This window comes from Manis javanica, chromosome 2 (assembly GCF_040802235.1).
Source record: "Manis javanica isolate MJ-LG chromosome 2, MJ_LKY, whole genome shotgun sequence".
Taxonomy (NCBI): domain Eukaryota; kingdom Metazoa; phylum Chordata; class Mammalia; order Pholidota; family Manidae; genus Manis; species Manis javanica.
This window is the reverse complement of record NC_133157.1, coordinates 114,518,101-114,539,101: the sequence shown is the minus strand read 5'-3', so window position 1 is coordinate 114,539,101 and position 21,001 is coordinate 114,518,101. Positions and strand designations below refer to the sequence as shown.

The window sequence follows — 21,001 nt, the reverse complement described above, 5'->3', positions numbered from 1 at the left end:
CCGCCTCTGCTCGCTCCCTCTGCGTGAGGACAAGGGACCGAATGGGCTTCTAGGGTCCTCAGGGGCAAGGAGACAAGGGAAGGAACTGGAGGACCCCGGGCTTCCCCAGAGGACGGTCCACGTCCCCGCTCGGCACTCTCCGGGGACTGGTCGGCGACGGGGGCCAAGAAGGCTGCCGGGGCTTTCTGGAGAGGGTGGGGATGCTGAGTCACTGATCTGTCACTGTTCCTCATCTCTCCCAGCCCTCCGGGGGCTAAAGCAAAAGGGAACGCGAATGCGGCTCGTGGGGCGGCCAGTCCCGGGACCTGCTCTCGCCACCTCCCCCCGGGAGCGGATGACCGCGGGCCGGCGGGCGTCCGGGCCGATGCGAGCCCGCAGGTGGAGGGCGGAGGCGCGGCCAAGGCGGGGCAGCGGCTCGGGGGCTGCGCGGGGCGCGCCCTGCCCGCGCTGCTGTTACTGCTGCTCCGGCCGCCGGCGACGCCGGGTAGGGAGAGCGCGCCCCCCGCGGGCGACGGGAAGGGCGCAGAGGGGCGGGCGCGCCGACGCTCATGAAGGGACCGGGAGCTGCCGCCCGGGGCGCCCGCCCGGCGGGTGAAGGGTACGGGCGGCTGGGCGCGCGTTCCGCCTTCCCAGCTGCCGAGGCAGAGGGAAGAGGCCGGCTTTGCCGGGGGGCTCCGACGCGGAGCTTCACAGCCATTTCGAGAAGCGCGTGGACTCGGTCTCCGAACCCGCGAGGAGAGCTGTGGGGACTGCCGGGCACGCGTTCCCTGCAGGGTCCGAGGACAACCACCCCGCCTCTCCCCGCAGACGAAGCCAAGTAATTAGTACGGGTCAGCAGTGAAAGTGAAGGGGGCGAACGGGTAGGGACTGCGGCCCTGGGGAGAGGACACATGTAGGCAGGTTGCACACCTGGGGGACCTGGAAACGGTCCATTCTTACGCAGCAGGAAGCTGTGAGAGGTCGCGAGGCGGCAGGGCAGCCTGGACACGCGCGCTGGGCCACCAGCCACCGGGAGGAAATGATGGGGGCGGCGTGTTGCGATGGGACATAGGCCTCCTAGATGTACTCTCGGCGGGGAGAACGCAACGAGTAGCTGGTAGGCTTTCATCCCGGGAGTTAAGAGGAGAGAGGAGAAGGGATAGACTGGTCTGGCATCCTTCTTAATCTTCCAATGTCAGGGGTCTCTGTGAGGGTCTGATGAAAGCTAGCAACCCTCTCCCCAGAAAAACGCACGAATGCACATACTTTGAAAACTTGCGTATAATTTGGGAGTCAGCGACCCACTGAAGGCCGTCCATGGACTCTCTCCGGGAGTTAGTACCCCCATGGTGTGCGCGTGCACGGCGAGACTCTCAGTAATTTACATCCAGTTGGCCCAGTCCACCCAGTTCTTGATTGGAGCCATCCATCCACAGCTGCTGCTGGCTGGCTTGGTGTAGATACCATAGGTCTGGGGAATTTATGATGTTTTGTTTTCTTCAGTCCATGTTTGGGTATTGAGAGTCTGAGCTATGTTGGTGACCTGGTCAGTTCCCCTCAGCTGGCTCGACAGTATCCCTCTCCACCCTGTAGGAGATGCCAGAGATAGCCAGCACCGTGGGGCAGCCCTGTTGCACAATGTGAAAGTGAAATGCGGCTTTAGTCAGAATCCAGCACAGATGAATTGTCCTCCTGGAAGTGTGGCAAGGTCTCTAAAGCTCATCAACTACAGCATAGCTCTGACCCCACAAACACTTTGCTGCCATCCAGTAGCTCCTTTTATTTCTTAGTGTTTCCTTAAGCATCTTTACTGAGGTATAAGTGACAGATAATAAAGTGCATGTATTTAAATTGCGTGATTTGTTTAGAGGTCAGTGTATACATTCTTGAAGCCATCACTATGATCAAGAAAGTAAGCATAATCATCACTACCAAATTTTCCTCATATCCTGCAAAATCCTTACCTCCTACCCAGCCCTGTCCCTCAATCTGCTTTGTGTCACTTGCTTTAATTGCATTTTCTAAAATTTTACACAAATGGAATCATACAGTAGGTAACCTTCGTTGTCTGGCTTCTTTCACACATAGAAACTGTGCCAATTCTCTATCCATCTTGTAACTTTTATCAGTAGCTCCCTCCTCATTATTGCTGAGTAGCATTCCAGAGAATGGATATCACACAATTTGTTTATCCATTCACTTGTTAATGGAGTTTTGGGTTGTTTCTGGTTTTTGGCTATTACATATAAAGCTCTTACGAACATTCATATGTAGGTTTTTGTGTAGACATAGGCTTTCATTTCTCCTGGATAGAGAAAATGGGAGTGGAATGGCTAGATCATATGATATGTGCATTAAGTTTTAAAGAAATTGCCAGACCATTTTTCAGAGTAATTGTAGTATTTTACATTTCCAACAATAGCACGTGAGAGTTCCAATCCCTCTATATCCTGTAAGCACTTGGTGTGGTCAGACTTTTTTTTTAACCTTTAAATTGTTTTCCCCCACCTTTACTGAGATATAACTGACTTATAACATTGTGTAAGTTTAAGGTATACACTGTGATGATTTGATAAATGCATATATAGTGAAGGAATTAATACAATTAGGTTAACATACTCATCACCTCATGTAGTTAACAAATTTTCTGTTGGTGGCTGGCTGGTCTTCTAAATTGTACCTGTTCTAATAGGTGTGTAGTGGTCTTTCACAGTTTTAATTGTATTTTCCTAATAACTAATGATGCTGAGCATCTTTTCATGAGCTTATTTGCCATTGGTATATCTTCTTTATATATAAGAATATATCTTATATATCTTCTTTAGTACAGTGTCTGGTTAAGCCTTTTGCCCTTTTAAAAACCTTGAGTTGTTGAAGTGTTATTGAGTTGTTTATATGTTATGGATGCAAATTTTTTATCAGACATACAATTTGTAAGTATTTTCTCAGAGTCTGTGGCTTGTCTTTTCATTCTCTTAACAGTATCTAATGAAGAGCAGAAAATTTTTATTTTGATAAAGCTCAACTTAATTTTTTATGTATTATGCTTTCAGTGTCATAGCTAAGAAATCTTTCATAGCTAGCTAAAGGTTACAAAGGTTTTCTAGAAGTTTTACAGCTTAACGTTTTACATTTATGTCTGTGATTCATTTTGAGTTAATTTTGTGTATAATGTGAAGTATGGATGGAAGGTTTTGTATTGGTTTGGTTTTGAGTTTTTAAGGATATGGATATCCAATAGTTCCAGCACCATTTGTTGGAAAGGTTCTCTGTGCTGAGTTTCTCTTACGTCTACTTTGAACATCAGCTGTCCATATATGTGTTAGTTACTGTAGACAAAACATCAATACATGAAAGACAATTATATTTCTACACATTAGAATGAGCAATTGGAAACTGAAATAAATAAAACAAACCAATATAATTTGCAGTAGCACTGAAAAGTACGAACTACTTAGGGGTAACTGACAAAAGATGAGAAAGATATGACACTGAAAACCAGAAACCATTGCTGAGAGGAATTAAAGAAGACCTATAAAATGGAGAGATATAACAAGTTTGTGGATTGGGCAAATCAATGTTGTTACGGTGTCATTCTTCCCAAATCAAAATTCTAGCAGGCTTTCTTACAGAAATTGGCAAACTGTCTCCAAAATTCACATGGAAATGCAAAAGATCTATCACAGCCAAAGCAACTTTGAAAAAGAACTGAAATGGAATAACAACACTTCTGATTTTGAGACTTTTTATAAAGCTACAGGAATCAAGACAATGTGGTATTGGAGTAAAGAGCTCAGAAGAGAAGTGTATACAAATTATTAAATTTTCTAGTTGGTCATATGAATCTTGGTCAGAAAGTACACAGAGCAGTCCATTCTTTATCACTCGCTGAGTAAATAATACAATCTTAGATCTGTTTCTGCTAGTTTATAGTGCTAATAGACACATCAGGTTATTATCTGTTCTAATTCAAAAGGCTTAATTCTGGGGGGAAGTCCATCACCTTGGGCCAGTGGTAATTTACTTCTTAATGATCTTCACAACCTGAAAGGCTGCAGATGATTTGCCAAAAGAGCTGGAGAAGATGGTGATTTGCCTGAAAATGAATACCCTACTCACCAGTTTGGGTTTGGTTGTACTGGGTGTCAGTGCACATGGGGTGTCTTTAATTTATGTGTCTTTATTAAAATATGTTTTAAATCATTTTTCAGAATTCTGGGATGTTTTGTCCAAATGTTTTACTTTTTATTTCAAACCAACTTTCTGGGAAAACAAATGTCAGTGCATAAGGACTTGTAAGTGTCTCCTTTTGTAATTATCTAGGGAAAGAGAAGAGCTGTAGTCAAGTGTGAGCTTTTGTTCACTCAGCCCTATAGATAAAAGTTGGCCAGCCCAAACTATATGAAAATGAATTTGAGTGGTTTCTGGAATATTCATTCACTGCAAACATTGAAGGAGCATCTCCTGGTCCTGAGGGCTGGTCTAGGCACCAAGATACCCAGCTCTCAAGGAACTTGTATTTCAGAGGCACGGAGAGAACAGACATGAATTATTAGTGAACAATTAACAAAAATAATTCCAGTTCACAACAATGAAAATGTACTTAATGCCACTGAAATTGTACACTTAAAAATAGTTAATATGGTAAAATTCAGGTTATGTTCATTTTATTAAAATATAAAAAATAAAAAAAGAACAGTCAGAATGAGCCCATATAAAGAATATGAAAAATCATAACAATTCTAGAGGGCAATATCTACCTGTAAGGCTGAATTAACTCTCTTTTGTTTTGGTTTCCAAAGCACCTATGTCATACCACCCACATCCTGGCTGATGAAACCTCATCCTACCTCCGCCTCCAGTAACAGAGCAATGTGAGCCCCTAACAGCTGCCCAGGACCCCCCACCTGCCCCTTTTCAGTGACCATCTCTGCAGCACTAAGGAAGTTCTGGGTAGAAAAATGGAGGCAGTGGGAGAGGCATGTTTTGCCTGCCAGGGTAAAAAGGGAAGAGAAGCTCATGCTACTGAATACTGGAGTCTAATCGAGGACCAACATCTTCCACTCAGGGTGCCATGGGGCCTTTGGGGGAGTTCTTTGAAGGAAAACTACACAGTTGACTCTTGAACAGTGAAGGGGTCAGGGGTGCTGACCCCTGCACAGTCAAAAATATGTGGATAACCTTAGACTCCCCAAAACTTAACTATTAACCCTACTGTTGACTAGAAGCCTCCCTGATAAGATAAATAGTTGATTTAACATGTATATGTGTTATTTACTGTAGTCTTACAATAAACTAAGCTAAAGGAAGAGAAAATGTTTTTCAAATTGTTGCAAATCTCCAAAAAATTTTCCAATGTATTTATTGAAAAAACTCACATGTAAGTAGACCCATGTAGGTCACACCTGTGTTGTTCAAGGGCCAACTTATTATCAAGCAGAAGGTATGGTCAGTCCAGAGCTTTCCCCAGCCTCCTGTCCGGAGCTGGCATTCCAGAGCATAAGGAATATTCCCCAAAGGCCCCACATCCTCAGAAACTTGCTGACTCTTATTCTTGCTCTGTGAAGCCCTTGTGGGCTTGGGGAGTGAGGAGAATAACAAGCCTACAGGCTGGTCAGACTGGTGTGCAGGTAAGGCTCCAAATCAGCATAAGGGGAGCTGAGAGGCAGAGGAAGTTGTTCATTTAGAATCTCTTTATTTCTGGGTATCAAAACACAGCTTGAGAGCCTCCTGGTCCTCAAAATCAGCTGTGTCAGAATCACCAGTGAAATAAGGGTCCCAAACCTCCCTGTGGCTGGTGGGAGTAAGCTGAGATGGCAGAGCCAACTGCTTGGATATTGGAGGTGGATCACCTCCCTGGAGTGGAATTTGAGAGGAATGACACCCAAGACTTTCTAAACCTAAGTGGATCTGATACCATGATTTGCCATTGAACTTTATCCTTTGAATCCTGAAGGCTTTCCCAGGAGCCCCATTTCCCTAGTAGGTCTTTAGTTCAGTTTGCGATATTAGGATGTGGTGAATAGTGGCAGGTTCACTTGTCTTTTTATTTCTTAACCTGGAGATGCTGTTGGTGAGCCACAGGGACCTTTGTCCCCCTAAACCATGTATGACCTGCATTCTGGAGATTGGGGCTCTGCTGACGCACCTAGCAGATACCTTCCGTGACCCTAAGCTGGAATCCTGATGCCCCCTCATTACTATGCCCATACTCAGATCCTTTGCCAAACTCTCCACAATAGAGAGGAGTGTTGTAGGAGAGGTTTTCTTTCTTTGCTTTGGATTACATCTCTCTAACTTTTAAATGAACTGCTTCAAGGAAACAAAGGGGTCAGTGGGTGTTGAGTTGGAGCACTCCTCATTGCCTTCATAAACACCCATGCACAGTGTCGGCAGGGCTGGAGGCCAGAATGGAATCCCTTTTGGGGAGACATACAAACACAAAAAATTCCACCAGAAAAGCTTTCAGTTATTTAAGAAATATGTTGTAGACCATTGTCATTACCGACATGGGTACCAACAGGCCAGTGTTGGGCTGGGTGTGAGCAGGCCCCACTGAGGGCACCCAAGGGCAAGGCTTGCATGTGGCTCATCTGTAAACCCAGCACCCCAATACCACCTGGCACATCAAGGGCCTTAGAAAGATACTCTGAGTAAATGAATACATGCAGAGTGTTTTCTATTTTAAGCATCTGTGAATTTATTTGCTTCATTCCATCCATACTCTCTAGCCCTTGGGAACAGAGAAAAACAAGTTATTCCTGAAGAAAAGAAGGAAAATAAAACCACAGAAATGCAAAGCCAAATGCAGTCCATGGACCAAGTCAACCTTCCAGGTAGAGAGGTGAATCTGAACTCTGTCATCTGGCTGATTCCTAGGAGCCAACCGCTCTCTTGCAGGTATATGATGTGTCCTGCAAAGGAGGAAAGTCTATCCCACTAGCCTCTCCTCTGAGGACATAACTGTGGACAAGAACTATTGCTATAGCATCTACAGACTATTTCTAGGCTCCAGCATTTCAAGCCACTCTCACAGCAGCCAGAGCCTGTGTGATTGGGCTCTAGGCTTACTCCTGGTTTGAGAGCTGGCCAAACAGAATTCAGTTCAATTCTAAAAGTTGGGACTAACTGTGCCAGGCACTGCTGACAAAATAGAAACATGAGTAGACAACAGTCCCTGCCCTTAAGGAAATGCTCTGTGTTTTTCTCTGAGCCACAAGATAATAAACTGTCAGCAAAGCAATTTATTTCGAGATGTTTCTTATGGACATTATGAGTGTTAAGCTATGCCATGCCATACAGGGTGAGTCTTGACACTGCACACAAATCCCTCTTAGATAGTGGGCTGTGGATGAATGAGCACTGTGAGTACCAAGTTGCTGCCACAACTTTTCAGAATGAATCATCTTTAAGTCAGGTCATAATTTCACGAAGAGAAACAGAGCTCGACAGGAAAACCCAGAGCTTTTGGGGGAGCAGCTGATCTTATAAGACCCTTAGACCTATGATAATTGCATAAAATTACAAAGAACTTTATCATATTATGTATAATCTCATTTGAACCTTACAACCTAGCAAGTGGGGGACAGGAGAACTACTTCAATTGAGATATGGAGAAGTTAAAGGGCCTGGCAAAACTCACGTAATTTGGAAATTAGACTAGGAATCTCTCTACTGATTACTTCCTTTAAATCAGTTTGAATTTATTTGCAGCTTCCATTATGTAAAAAAAAAAAGACTAATCCAGGGGCATTGTTGCAAAATGATGTTTTTACCCATTAATCTCTCCAACTGTGTACTAGAATGGTGTTTTAGAAGTCATTTATTTTTCTGTTCTTCTCTACTTCTCCCATACTACCTCCACGGTTATTGAAAGGTTTTTTTCCAAAGGTCAATGTTTACTGCCCTTACTCAAGAGATAACCAGCTGGTCTGGCTAAGAGACAGTTCACAGATTACATCAATTTGGATATTTTCATTTGAAAGGAGCAAACCTAACTCAGACAGGCTCAGACCATTATGAATGTTTTTGGCTGTAAAAGAAATTTTATTCTGCAACTAAAACACAAGTTCTGTTGTGATTTGCAAGATGTTAGACTAGAACATATCATTTAGGGTGGGACCACTCAGCTCCCTGCTGGGACAGAGGAGTTATTTAGGGTAGCTGAAGAGGTTATAGTGGGTGCTCAAGCGGTGGAAGGTCAGAGCACTGGTCCAGTTTCACACGTTTGGGGGTAGACAGTACATGTGGTCCCATACATCTGGACTGGCATGGGGTGGGGAATCCTGACATTAAGTCTGAGCAGGTCATGATCCTTGAGATTAATGGGCAGTCAGGCTTGGGTTTTCGTTGGGTGAGTGGAAACTTAGTGAGCATGGGGACTTTTCACAGGCCTTGACAGGAGCCTCTGTGGGGCAAGCTTCAGGCGTGGCTTGACCAGAGGTTGGGCCCCCTTCCCCAGAATTCTCTTCACCCTTCTCTCTTCCTGGTTTTGGCTTTGTCAGATCCTTCTGCCATGGTCCCAAGATGATCACGAGCTTCAGCCCAAGGACGTGCTTCCTTACTAGCTGTGGAGAGCCATGAAGATCTTCACATTTCACTGGCCCCACTTGGTTCGAATGCCTCCTTGTCCCTGGGTTAAGTCTGCCCTTTCCACTCCTGCCTACTTATCAAAATCCTCACCATCAACAGAAGCAATTACTCATTCCTCTGTGTTCCCATAGCAAGCATTTATTCCTCAACTATGGCCCTTGGCAAATTCTGCTTCCATGTGTCTTTCTTAGCCAATAGACCGTCTGCTCCTGCGTGACTGGGTCTTTGTGCTTTCCCACTAAGTGCCTAGCATTCTCAATACATATTGGTTAAATGAAAGAATTAATGAATAAATGAATGAACAAATGAATGAAACGATAGAATGAGAACCAAGGTCCACTCTCTAGGAAGAAGCAACTTGGATTTACTGACAATGCTTTCCTCAAGCTGCCTTCAGAATTTCCTTTCCCTCTTCCAGGCCACTGCAGGGAGCCCCCACTGTGGGAACATGAAGCTTCGGAAAGAATTTACCATTTTAGGGTGGGGCAGGCAGTTCACTACCAGTGGGTACAGGGACTCAGGGCCCAGCAGAGAGGTCCTGCTGAGAGCATCTGCAAACTGCTCTGTGGGGAGATGAGGTGGATGTGGCCACAGCTCAAGTGCATAAATGAAAGGGGGAGTCAGTTCCCAGTGTGGTGGTGCTTCTCAGGGCCATTGCCTTGCTTTTTCCACCATGTCGACCAGGTTGGGATTCGTCACCCACCAGCTCTGTGACCTTGGGCAAGCCACTCAGGCTCCTTGGGCCTCTCATTTTTCTCAGTCCAGAAAACAGACTAGATAAACTCTAAGGTCTCCATCATCTCAGGTCCCCTGTATCAAGAATGGGGATAGATAGCAGGCGATGAAGAGCACAAAAGGCCTTTTGAGTATCCCCAAGCTCCCCTCACTGATGAAAATGCTGCACCTTTTCTTTTCTTTTCAGCTGATTCTGAAATTCCACTTTGTCCTCTAAGCCAAGACTTCGTCTCATTCAAAAAAGGCCAGCCTGCCTTCCCCATGATTCTAGCTTACTGATATATAAAGCAAGTCCATTATCTGTACAGTGTTATACTGTGAGCATGCTCCTTCCTTTTGGGCAGTTCCCACCTGCACTTTGTTAAAAGTGCAAATGTGCAAGGGATGGAGTTTATTTCAGCACATGTGCATGTGTGTGCGTGCGCATACACCCACACTCATTCATTTACACACACCTACAACCCACCTCTGTTGGGCTCTTCTGTTATTTTCATTCTGAAATCATATTACCATTTCTATAATGAAAAGCTACTTACATTTAACCATAGTGTTACTGGTTCCTTTGCTCACACATTCTCCACATCCCATGTCTTCCTCTTGGATTCTTTGGGGCTGCTGTGCTTCTTTCCCACACAGGGAAGCCACTGCCAGCCAGGGTGTATGGGTCGCCTCCTTTTGAAAGGAGGATGAGCTGAAGCAGTGTCCTGAGTAACAAAACAACACCCCTGAGGAATAGGGAGCCTGTCACACAGAAAGGCTATCCTTTGTGCATGTCTACTGCATGCGATGGTCCCACGGTATTTATGTTGTTATGACCTGTTTCCAAGCCTCAGATGGAAAGCAGGGCTAAGGAGGAAGCCTGGGGAGAGAGAGTCACTCAAAGTTCCATGGAAACGCCAGGATTGGGGTTAGAGTTGCCTCTCACCTGGTGGTCCTAGGGCCACTTGCCCGCTTGCCAGTGACTGGGATGTGGAGCTGTGTGTGGCACCCCCAGATACTGTGCCCAGACCGAGACACCCCTCACCTGGTGTGTCTGGGTCGGCTGTGATGGACTCGTGCTGTGGGACCCCCACTCCCCACTTTTTCTTCTCTCCTCCAGGTGAGGGTGAGCCTCAAGCAAGTACTGATGCTTTCTCCTGGGAGTGACACTTACTGTCCCTTAAAAATGACAGGCCCCACAGGTGCCACAGGTACTACAGGTATGGCTGGGGTTTCCGTGTAGGTGAGCTTGGCCATAAAGCCAGATGCAAGAAAGGGAAGGCTGGTGGCCCAGAGCAGCCCCTCCGGCAGCTGGGCAGAGTTGCCCCGTAGGTGTAAAAGATCACCAAGCGCCCGCATCTGACCCGCAGTCCTCAAACATGCAGAAAGCAAGTGTCAGGAAGAGGAGAAACAGGCCCGAGGGCGGCATCTCGAGGCAGAAGAACCAGAAACCCCACCATGGCCTCTCTAAGCTTCACACCCCTTCCATCAGGTGAGCAACCCTAACTCTCTCCAGCCTGCGCAGCCCAATAATTAGCATAAACTGAGCATCCTCCCCTCTCTCTTCTGCACAGATTTTCAGAAACATACAGAAGTGGCTACCACCACAGAGATGTTCATATTTGCAGTCAAGTACCAGATAGCAGGTGGGTAGGACTGCTTTGACTGACAATGTACAGCAGACAGACACTGTGGGCCCGTGCAACTTGGTGGGTTGGGTGGTTGGTGATTAATTAGTTGGTTAGTTTAATGACTTACTCCTTACTCTTACATGTATACTGTATAAGAGTAAAAGAGTAATCCAGATATTAACCTAAGCAATCACAGGAATGGGTTACAGTAACCAGGCACTTCCTCCCAACTAGTCCTACATCTTGTGTGGGGGCGTGTGGGGCCGAGGCGAAGAGGGAGGGATGCAGTATAACCAGGGAAGACAGAAAATATGTCCCGTAAACATTAGAGATGTATTCTTGGTAGGAGGAAAAAGGGGCTTTGAGGGGTTAAAAACAAGCTTGCTTATAGCAACAGAGAGTAGAATGGTGGTTACCAAGGGTGGGAAAGATGGAGACACATTCAAACTTGCAGTTAGAAGATGAATCAGTTCTGGGATCTAGTGTGGGGCATGGTGGACTATAGCTGATAATACTGCATTATATACTAGAAAGTTGCTACGGAAGTAGAGCTTAAATGGTTCTCACCACAAAAGGAAATGGTAATTACGTGATGTGATAGAAGTATTTATGTGATGATTATGCTAAAGCTGCAGTCATTACCACTTTGCAATATATAGTCAGTCGTTGAACAACATGAGTTTGAACTGCATGGGCCCACTTACACACAGAGTTTTTCAATAATATGTGGAAAATTTTTGTTTGGATATTTGAGACAATTTTGAAAAAATATTTTCTTTTCTCTAGTTTAGTTTATTGTAAGAATACAATATATAACACATGCAAAATATGTGTTAATTGACTGTTTTATGTTATCAGTAAGGCTTCCTGCCAACAGTAGGCTATTAGTAGTTAAGTTTGGGGGGAATCTAAAGTTATATGTGGATTTTTGACTATGCTGGGGATTGGGAGCGGTTGGCACCCCTCACCCCTATGCTGTTCAAAGGTCAGATGCACAAATGTATCATATCATCACGGTGTATACCTTACCCTTACACAATGTTATATATCAGTTATAGCTGGGAAAAAGAAAAAGAGAAACGGGCTTTGAGGTATATCTAACATTGATAAATGGATGGATGGATGGATGGATGGATGGATGGATGGATGATAGAAAGCTTGCTTACTCTAGGACACAGGAAAGCAGCATTTGGGAACTACGAACACATTCTAGAGATGCTAATGTGTTTATCATTATCTCTTAATATTGCACACGTTTCTTTTACCCGCCACAGGCCTCACTCATGGCTCCTTAACTGAGGCCTGGGCCTCTGAGCCCTTTCTGAAGAGCATGCCTGTCAGTTCATCCCCCAGAGACAGCCAGTCCCTTGAGGAACCCTCCATACCTCACCAGGCCCTTCCAGGGAAGAGAGCTACATTCTGAGATGGGAAAGCAGAAACTGAAGTGCCCACTCCTTCCCAGAAATCCTTGCTCCTGGAGGGACTTTCTCAGCCTGCTCTGGAACCTCACCAGGACAGGCCTTGCTGACGCTGCTTCTCTGCTTGACAGTGGCTGGCTGCGTCCTCCTGCTGATCAGCGTCCTCTTCCAAAGTGGACTCACCTGGCAGCAGAGATAGTGAGTCCTGTCTTCTCAAGGAAGCCCTTGCCTAAGCTGGCGGTGAAGCCCAGCATGGGGAAAGCCCTCTGGCAGAGACCCCTGCCCCCAGCCCCCCCTAATTCTCCTACTAACCTCATGCAGCTCAGGGGAGTGGTAGACAGAGAACTAGCTGGCAATGCACGCATTTCTAAGGAGTCAGTCAGTAGGTATTGAACGCACAGGGAAATGGGAAAGCAAAGGAGATTAACATTTGTTGAGCCACTAGTGTATGCCAGGCTTGATGCTTATTTGCTGAACACTGATCACCATCTATCTTCTCAGCAACCTTTGGAATAGCTACAGCTTAGGCAGATTAGGCAACATGGGCAAGATTGCACAAACAGCAGAGGTCAAACACACCATGAATGTAGAGCCCCAGACCTGTCTGCCCGAATCCCTGACTAGAGAGGAACCAAAGGCAGCATCCCCTGCACTTCTCCCTTCCTGCACCCCTTACCCCACACTGCAGCCACTCACACCACAGCTCCCTTGACTTAAAACATGGCCCGTGGGTGGCTCTATTGCACCAACTTAAATTATCAACCCTGACTGCAGATTAGAATCAACTGGGTGAGATTTATAAAAATACCAATGCTTGCGCCCCAACTAGAGTCTCTGGGGATGGGCCCCAGACAGCAGGTGCTATTTTTTTTTTCAGATGAGATCAAATTAATCACATTTCTGGCTGGTAGTCAGAGAGAGGAAATCATAATTTTAACTCATTTTTAAGTGTACAATTCCAAGGGTTTTCAGCACTGCTTTGTATATACCCCACAACTATCTAATCACACATGAAAACATTTCTGTCACTCCAAAAAGAAACATCGATGCTTCCCAACTCCTCATTCTCCCCCATTCCCTGCAACCACTGATCTGCTTTCCATCTCTATGGGGTTGCTCTGTTTCAGACATTACAGATAAATGGAATCATACCGTATCAGTCCTTTTGTGGGCTGGGACATCAGTCACCTATCTAAGTTCCTAGGATGCATCTAATACATATGCATATCTAGTCTAGACCACTCTGCACCCCAGGCCAACAGGTCTCCAGACTTGAGTGGGCATCAGAATTTCCTGGTGGGCTTGTTAAAACACACACTGCAGGTCTGATTCAGCAGGTCTGGGTGGGCCTGAAAGTGAGCATTTCTAAAAAATCCCCATGTGGAACTGATGCTGCTGCTCAGGGACTAAACTTTGAGAACAATTGCACTAGACTAATAGTATTATGGATCAAGAGAGTGGAACAATCACACACACACACACACACACACACACACACACACACACACACACACACACACACTCTGGCTAGTCTCTTCTCCCTTTACACAGTGGATGAGGGAGACCTACTATGTCACATCTTGACTGTCCAGGGTGTCCCAAACACACTCTAGAGGGCACTCTGGCCAACCCTGATATAAACTCCCTAGTAAGACTCTAAGAAGACATAGATACCCTTCAAAAACCAAAGGTCTTAGATCCTGTAGTTAGACCAGCCAGAGAGAAATCATCAGATTTCTTCCATTCTCATATTGGTCATCAGACCCACAATATACTCCTGATTTTCCTCATGTGAATTAAAAAGTACAAACTATTTGGCAATGCCAAGGATAAACCTGTAGGATTATTATATTAGTAATTATTCATATGCCTGGCAGTCTACCAATTCCAATACTGGGCTAGGTGATCACGGAGGCATTCTTTTAGGATTACATGAGATGACGTTTGTCAGGGGCCCGACAGTGTAAACACTCGTTCCTTGTCCTCTTCTTCCCTCACTGACAAGACTTAATGCCTATCGAGGAACTTTTCATTTGGTAACTTAAAGCCCCAACACCTTCAGACACAAAGGGATGAAGCTATTTGGGTGTGGTAGAGGTTTGAAGTTTATGTTGTGAAATAAAGAATGGCCTGCAACTGTATGAGTTCCCACAATAACCAAAAACCTCCCAGAATTAAAATCTTCCAGGAGACTTAAAGATCTCAGACTGACCCGGTCAAGAAAGCCAGTCCAAAAGCCTTCCTCCAATCTAATTTCGCCTGATAATGCCCTCTTGTGGCCAAACAGAAATCATACGTTATTATTTTATTTTATTTTACTTTATTCTACTTATTTATTTTTTGAGCAATTACTAGCCAGTAATAAGTTAGAGTTGGCCTACACTGGCTCCTAAGGGCCAAAAGTTAAATTTTCAGGAATTTTGCTGAATGTTTTTAAGCAGAGCCATTATAAAAAATTTAAGTATATGAACTTATAATTAAATAAATTATATTAAAAACAAAGTTAATACTCAAAATTAATCACTTTATAATTATTTTATATAATACTACTTTCTTTTTTCTCAGAGTTATTTGCACCTATTGTGTCTGTATCAAGAAAATACTATGTAATTGTTTGCTATTGCACATCTCTTTCCAATCCAGTTTTCTGTATACTGACGTCACATTGGTAGCTTGGAACTGGGCATAGTGGGAGTAATTACACCATGGAAGTAGGCAAACTTTTTCAGAGAACTGGTTGTTAAAGTCACCAGCACACCACTTCTTGGAGCCTTGCTCCATGGGAGCTCAGAACAAGGTAGGAAGTAACCAGGTATTCCTTGGGCTAAGTAAGGCAGAAGTCCAGGACTGTGATGCTCAATATAAGAGCCACTGGTCACATGTGGGTATTTAACTTTAAACTTAAATAAGTTTAACACAATTAAAAATTCAGTTCATTGGTTGCACTAATCCTATTTTCAAGTGTCCAACAGCCACATGTGGCTATGTTATTGGACAACATAGATACAAAATATTTCCACCACCAGAGAAAGTTCTTAAAGTGCATCAGTGGCTAGAAACTAGGAGTTTTCAACTCAAGAAAATCATTTAGCACAATTAGTTACTTTTATTATACCTTTTCTGGAGCTATTATTCTCTAAATAGTTCAAAAAAACTTTGTCAAAGGGTGCACACTTGCAGTTAGAAGATGAATAAATTCTGGGGATCTGATGCACAGCACCATGATTATAGTAAAACATGGTATATTATAAATTTCAAAGTTTCCAAGAGACTAAACCTTAAATGTTCTCACCACAGAAAAGAAATGACAGTTATGTGATGGTGATGGAGGTGTTCGCTCACCCTACGGTGATAATCAAATTGCAATATATAAACATATCAAATCAGCACATTGTATACCTTAAACCTGCACAATGTTATGTGTCAACTGTATCTCAATAAAAGAAAAAAACTATTACAAAAATATTTGCTATGTACCAGGCTCTTGATAAGAGCCAAAGATAAATACAAATGGTCCCCACTCTCAGGAGCTCATAGATGAGCAGAGGAGAAGAGAAAAAAATAGATACTTTAAATATAATCTGTTAGAGCCTAAAATTGATGTGTTATAGGAGCAAAGAGAGAAGACACTTAGCCCTACACAGGTGTTGCCAGCAAGGCTTTTAGAGCTGATGGTGCCTGAGATGCATGAAGTCAAAGAAAGGCAGGAGTCACTGCTCAGCACAGAGAAAATGGGCAAAGGAAAGCAGAGTGGTGCAGCTACAGATGTCTGGGACACACCAAGCAGCTCTAAGCACTGAGTGTCAAGTACATGGGGCAGCGGAAACATGAGATTGTGGGGATAGACAGTGACACAGTGACCAAGACATGGAAGACCACGCCTGACTGAAGGGCTTGGACTCTGTCCTGAGGGCTACAGAGAGCCCCAGAAGCTTTACTTATAGGACAGGCGGTAGCACTGGCCCTCTGAGTGGTCTGACTTTGAGGCAGGTGATAGTGGGGGCAGTTTGGTTATGTTATGACGAAATAAATTTGCACAAGAGATGATGCAGGCATGAACTAGGTCAGTGGGTGTAAGTTAAAAAGGAGAAGAATCAAGAAATATGCAAAGGAGGTCAAGGTAGCAGTATTGGCTGCTGATTGGAAGTGGAGGTTAAGGAAGAAGTTTTAGAGAATCAATAGTGGGACCATGTGGTCACAAACACAAGGATGAAATGGAAGGTGAGGGGATGTGTAGTACACAAGAACCCAGGGGCAGCCAGTCTCAGCCTCTGGACGGCGGAAGAGGCCTTGAGGTCAGATTTCAGCATATGGGAAGGTAATGATACCCTGGGGCGGAACCTAAAGTTAGCAGGTCAGTGGGAGCTTACGTTGAATGCTCTACCACATCAGTTTGGGGAGAACCCATTTTTCTTGGTGCAATATTACACCTATGACTATTACTTAGTTATATCACTACAGGAGGAAGAGTAGAAGAACAATCTAGAAAACCAAGAGTGCTAAGAAGCCAAGAACAGCCCACAGAAGTCATGGAGCACAAGTGAAATCAAAGAAGTCGAACACTCACCCAAGAGGCACCTCCTGTGATCCCTTGTATCTGGAAAGCTCTGAAGTCCCTCACAGAACACCAGACATCTGCACACCCACCATGAAGCTCTGTAGTATCAACCAGTGAGCTCGATCTGCTTCTAGGCAGCATTTCCAAGGTCACTGGAAGAACAGGAAGGAACAACTAGAACTCTCAGTCTTATTTTCATGTATATGTATTAATTAAAGCTTGAATGGCATGGAACTCTCTCTACACCACATAGAGCATAAAGAAAAGAAGCCTCATGTTAATGTCATCCCAACTTCCCAGTCAAGAAATCCAAGGAAAACCCTAGCACTAACGTAAATTCACATACACACACTCCCTATGTAAGGTCCTATGAAATTGCACCTTGTCACATGATCCACGCAGTTCCCTTCCCAGCCTCTGTTGGACTAGCCCATTCTCCCAGTCATATTCCTGAATGAACACTCTCTAAGAACTCCAGACTGTTAGCTATGAATCTTTTTGTCCTTAACTCAGTCCTCTAAACTAGCCCTCTTCCCCTGAACCCTCAATTTTGAAGTTCAAAGAACAGAGGCCATGGAAGAATTACCAAGGCAGGGTAACAACAAAGAGGGCAACCAAGCCCTTAGAACTGTAGAGCTTCAATATTTGAAAGGATTTTACTGGAGTTAAAGTTGGGAAAAGAAGGATAAACTGGTCGCAGGTGGCAAAGTATAGGAAGAAATCTTCACCTGTACATTACTAACAGGCTCTTCAAGAGTTCATTTCCTTGGGATTGCTAGAAAAGATACTCTGAATTTGGCCTGCACGAATTTGATGTTTACAGATAGACACGCAATCTGCAAATGTGTGTATTTCCAAATCACTGTCATAAAAACACTCATAAGGGATCAATACATTCAATGTTTATGGGAGGAAAGAAAGAAGGAGGCAGTGGGGAATGAGGACGAAGACCATGTTAAGAACATGACTCTGGAGAAGCTACACCGATGGTCCTCAGACTGTCAGCAAAATGCTTAGCAAAGCAGAATCACCTGGAGGCCCAGATGGCTGGGCCGACGTCCAGAGTTTCTAAGTCAGGACATCTGGGGTGAGGCCCAAGAATTTACATTTCTGACAAGCTGCAGTTGGTACTGATGGTGCTGGCTGGGGACCACACTTTGAGGACCACTGATTGTACCTCTCCATGCCCACCCCACCCCCACCCCCAATTCCTGCTGAGAAGGTAATCTTTAGGTGCTGAGATTTCAGTCTGATCAGTTTGTGATCAGGTGCTTGAATAAGATACCAATTCTCAAACTGGTTGACTCAGATGTCCTGGTTGAATAAAATCATATGATTAAAGGGATTAGTGAAAAGTTTAAACCAGCAGCCAGTTTTCATTTCTGAAAGGGTAGAAAAGCATTATTAAAAAAAAGGTGGGGTGGGCAGGTGTCATCAGGTCCTTATCAGACCAAAGAACCCTTTTCTGTCCTGTAACCAACCAAGCACAGACCAGCCTCTGCTGTCAGCATCTATCCACTCCATATGTTGTCTCAGTAAAGTTGAGAGGGTTATCTTAGGGGAAAAAAAATTTTTTTTAATTTACTTATTGTCTTGCCAGTGGGTTTCAGCCCAGGGCAAGTTCACTATGGATTCAGTGATACCGTGGAATGACAATGGAATGTTCTTGGGATGAAAGAGTTTATTACCCAGCTTGTTCTCCCAGTGATAAGTCAAGCACTAGAATTACATCTGCAACCAACAGTCTGCAAGTCTGTAACCCTCCCTCATCTCTGCTTCTGCCCAGAGCGCTTTATATAGTGACTCAGTCAGTAATAGCTTATTGCCTATGGGTGTGGGAACAGTAGACTAGCAACAGGCCAGTTACATCATCAAGTCATTTAGGTTCAGGTGAGGATCCTGGCCATAGGAAGCTTCACTTTATCCACACTTATCTTACTTGAGTAAAATTGAATTCTCATTATGCATTTTGGAGAAGGGAAGTCTATGAGATCAAAATGTTTTTCATGATTATTAAGATGTTATTTTCCTTTTTCACTCTCTTCCTAAGTGTATGATAGAGTTTTCCAGATACACACAATATGTGATGATATCTTCATTCTGATGTTAACATATAAGCTTATTACTGTTGTTTACAAAAGAATTAATAAATAATATTTTTTAAATTTCTTGGTTTTAGTGTCTAAATATGCTTTCACTAGATGAAACTACATAAACAAAAGCTCTTTGGGATCCCAGCACCTTTTAATAATGGACACAGGTCCTGACAAATTGTTAATAAGCATATCATCATTGGTCATTTCAGAAATAAATTAAAATCACAACAAGAGTCACTTCTTACTACTGACTCTAAGCAAAAAGAAAAGTAAAACAAAAAAAACTGATAAGGCTGTGGAGAAACAGGAACCCTCATACACTGCTGGTAGGGATGTATGCAGCAATGGTGCTGCAGTCACTGTGGAAAACAGATCGGTGGGCCCTCAAAAGCTAGACATAAATTACCACATAACCCAGCAGCTCCACTCCTAGTGACACCCAGGAGAGGTGGAAGCCTGTGTCCATGCAGAAACTTGTACACAACTCCTACAGCACACAAGTTTTATAGCCAAATAGCCAAGAGGCAGAAACTACCCAAATGCACATCGACAATGAACAAACTGTGGTCCATCCATACACTGCAATATTATTCAGCCACAAAAAGGAATGAAGTACTGATAGATGTGACGATGTAGGTGAGCCTCCAAAACATTTAGTGAAATAAGCCAGACACAAAATGTCACATGTTGTATGATTTCTTTAATGTGATATGTCCAGAAAAGGCAGCTCCATAGAGACAGAAAATAAATTAGTGGTTACCAGGGGCTAGGAGAGTGATAGTGGGTTCAGGGTGTTTCTCTGGGGTGCTAAAAACAATAACATTATGAATACACTAAATGCCACTGTACTGTACACTTTTTATGATTAATTATATGTTATGTGAATTTCACCTCAATTAAAACAAACAAAAAAAGAGGTCCTGACACTGAAATTTTTGAGCCTTGCTGGTTCCATTCATGGCTTTTGAAGAAGGGTCCTCAGCTCATGGTAGAAGGCCTTCCTGAAGTTTGTCTGATGACCTACTTTCTGGTATTCTATTGAGTTATTATGAGATGCTGAATTTTTTTCCAAAAATGAAAATGAACATATTACTAGAGTTGGCTGAAGACCTGGAGTCAGTATGCTGTGGAGAACAGGCAGTTTGCAAAGCTTCTAGGAGGAATGCTGTCACAGGAGCCCAGGCACTCTCAAGAGTTTTCCTCTCTAGGAGGTGCCCCAGATTCTCACAGTGAGATCACAGCAAAACTCCCCCGTGCTGTCAGCAGGGGAACAGGACAGGAACCATTGTGAAATATACCAGCGCACCCTGTTCTCCTTAATTAGCCCTGTCCTCAAGAAAAACTATTTTCTAGCTATCTTGGGTTTTACCAGAACCTAAGCAAGCAGAAGGAAGGGAAATACCAGCTCTGCGTTGCTCTGGCATCCCAGTATGGGAGGGAAATATGCAAGCCTATCCCCTGTAGCCTTCCTGTCCCACTTGAGCACTGCCACAGGCTTCTCCGGTCTCCCAGCCATGTCTCCTCTGGCAGTGTGGCAGGAGGAGGTAAGACGAGACTAATTTCCTTAGGCCTGAGCTACATACTTGACCCTTAGAGCCAAAAGTGGACTCAGCTATCTGCACTGGGTCCTTGGAGAGGGGAGAATGATGAAACCCAAGGGAAAGGTAAGTGTCACCAAGAGAAGGGAGGTAGGGGAAGTACCCATCCTCTTTTTGAGTGTGGCCTAAAAACAAGAATTATTTTAATTTTAATTATTCTTTAATAAGAATATCCTAAATTTTCACAAGTACTATTTTAATTTTAATTAAACTTTAATAGGAATATCCTGAATTTTCACATCAATCATACCACTATGAGGCTTAGGAACTTCTAGGCCATTCAGTCATGGGAATAGGAGAGAAAACTTGAACAACAGATTTGCTAGGACTGGCATATGAGAATCTTTAAGGATGTAGAAAGACTTCTTTGATGTTCTTCCATCGACAATGTGCTAAGTTGTTTAGGGGAAACTAG

The 21,001-nt window shown here is 44.0% G+C and overlaps 1 long non-coding RNA gene across 1 annotated transcript in view; it reads right to left on the bottom strand.

Moving 5' to 3' along the window:
* Positions 1-1,083: 1,083 nt before the first annotated feature.
* LOC140847812 (uncharacterized) overlaps positions 1,084-21,001 on the bottom strand; it is a 37,715-nt gene continuing 17,797 nt past the window's right edge. Inside the window, exons 2-3 of the long non-coding RNA XR_012128003.1 lie at positions 16,902-17,044; positions 1,084-1,607 (exon numbers count right to left, since the gene is read on the bottom strand). This is a non-coding gene — a long non-coding RNA (uncharacterized lncRNA). The remainder of the gene's footprint in view (positions 1,608-16,901; positions 17,045-21,001) is intronic.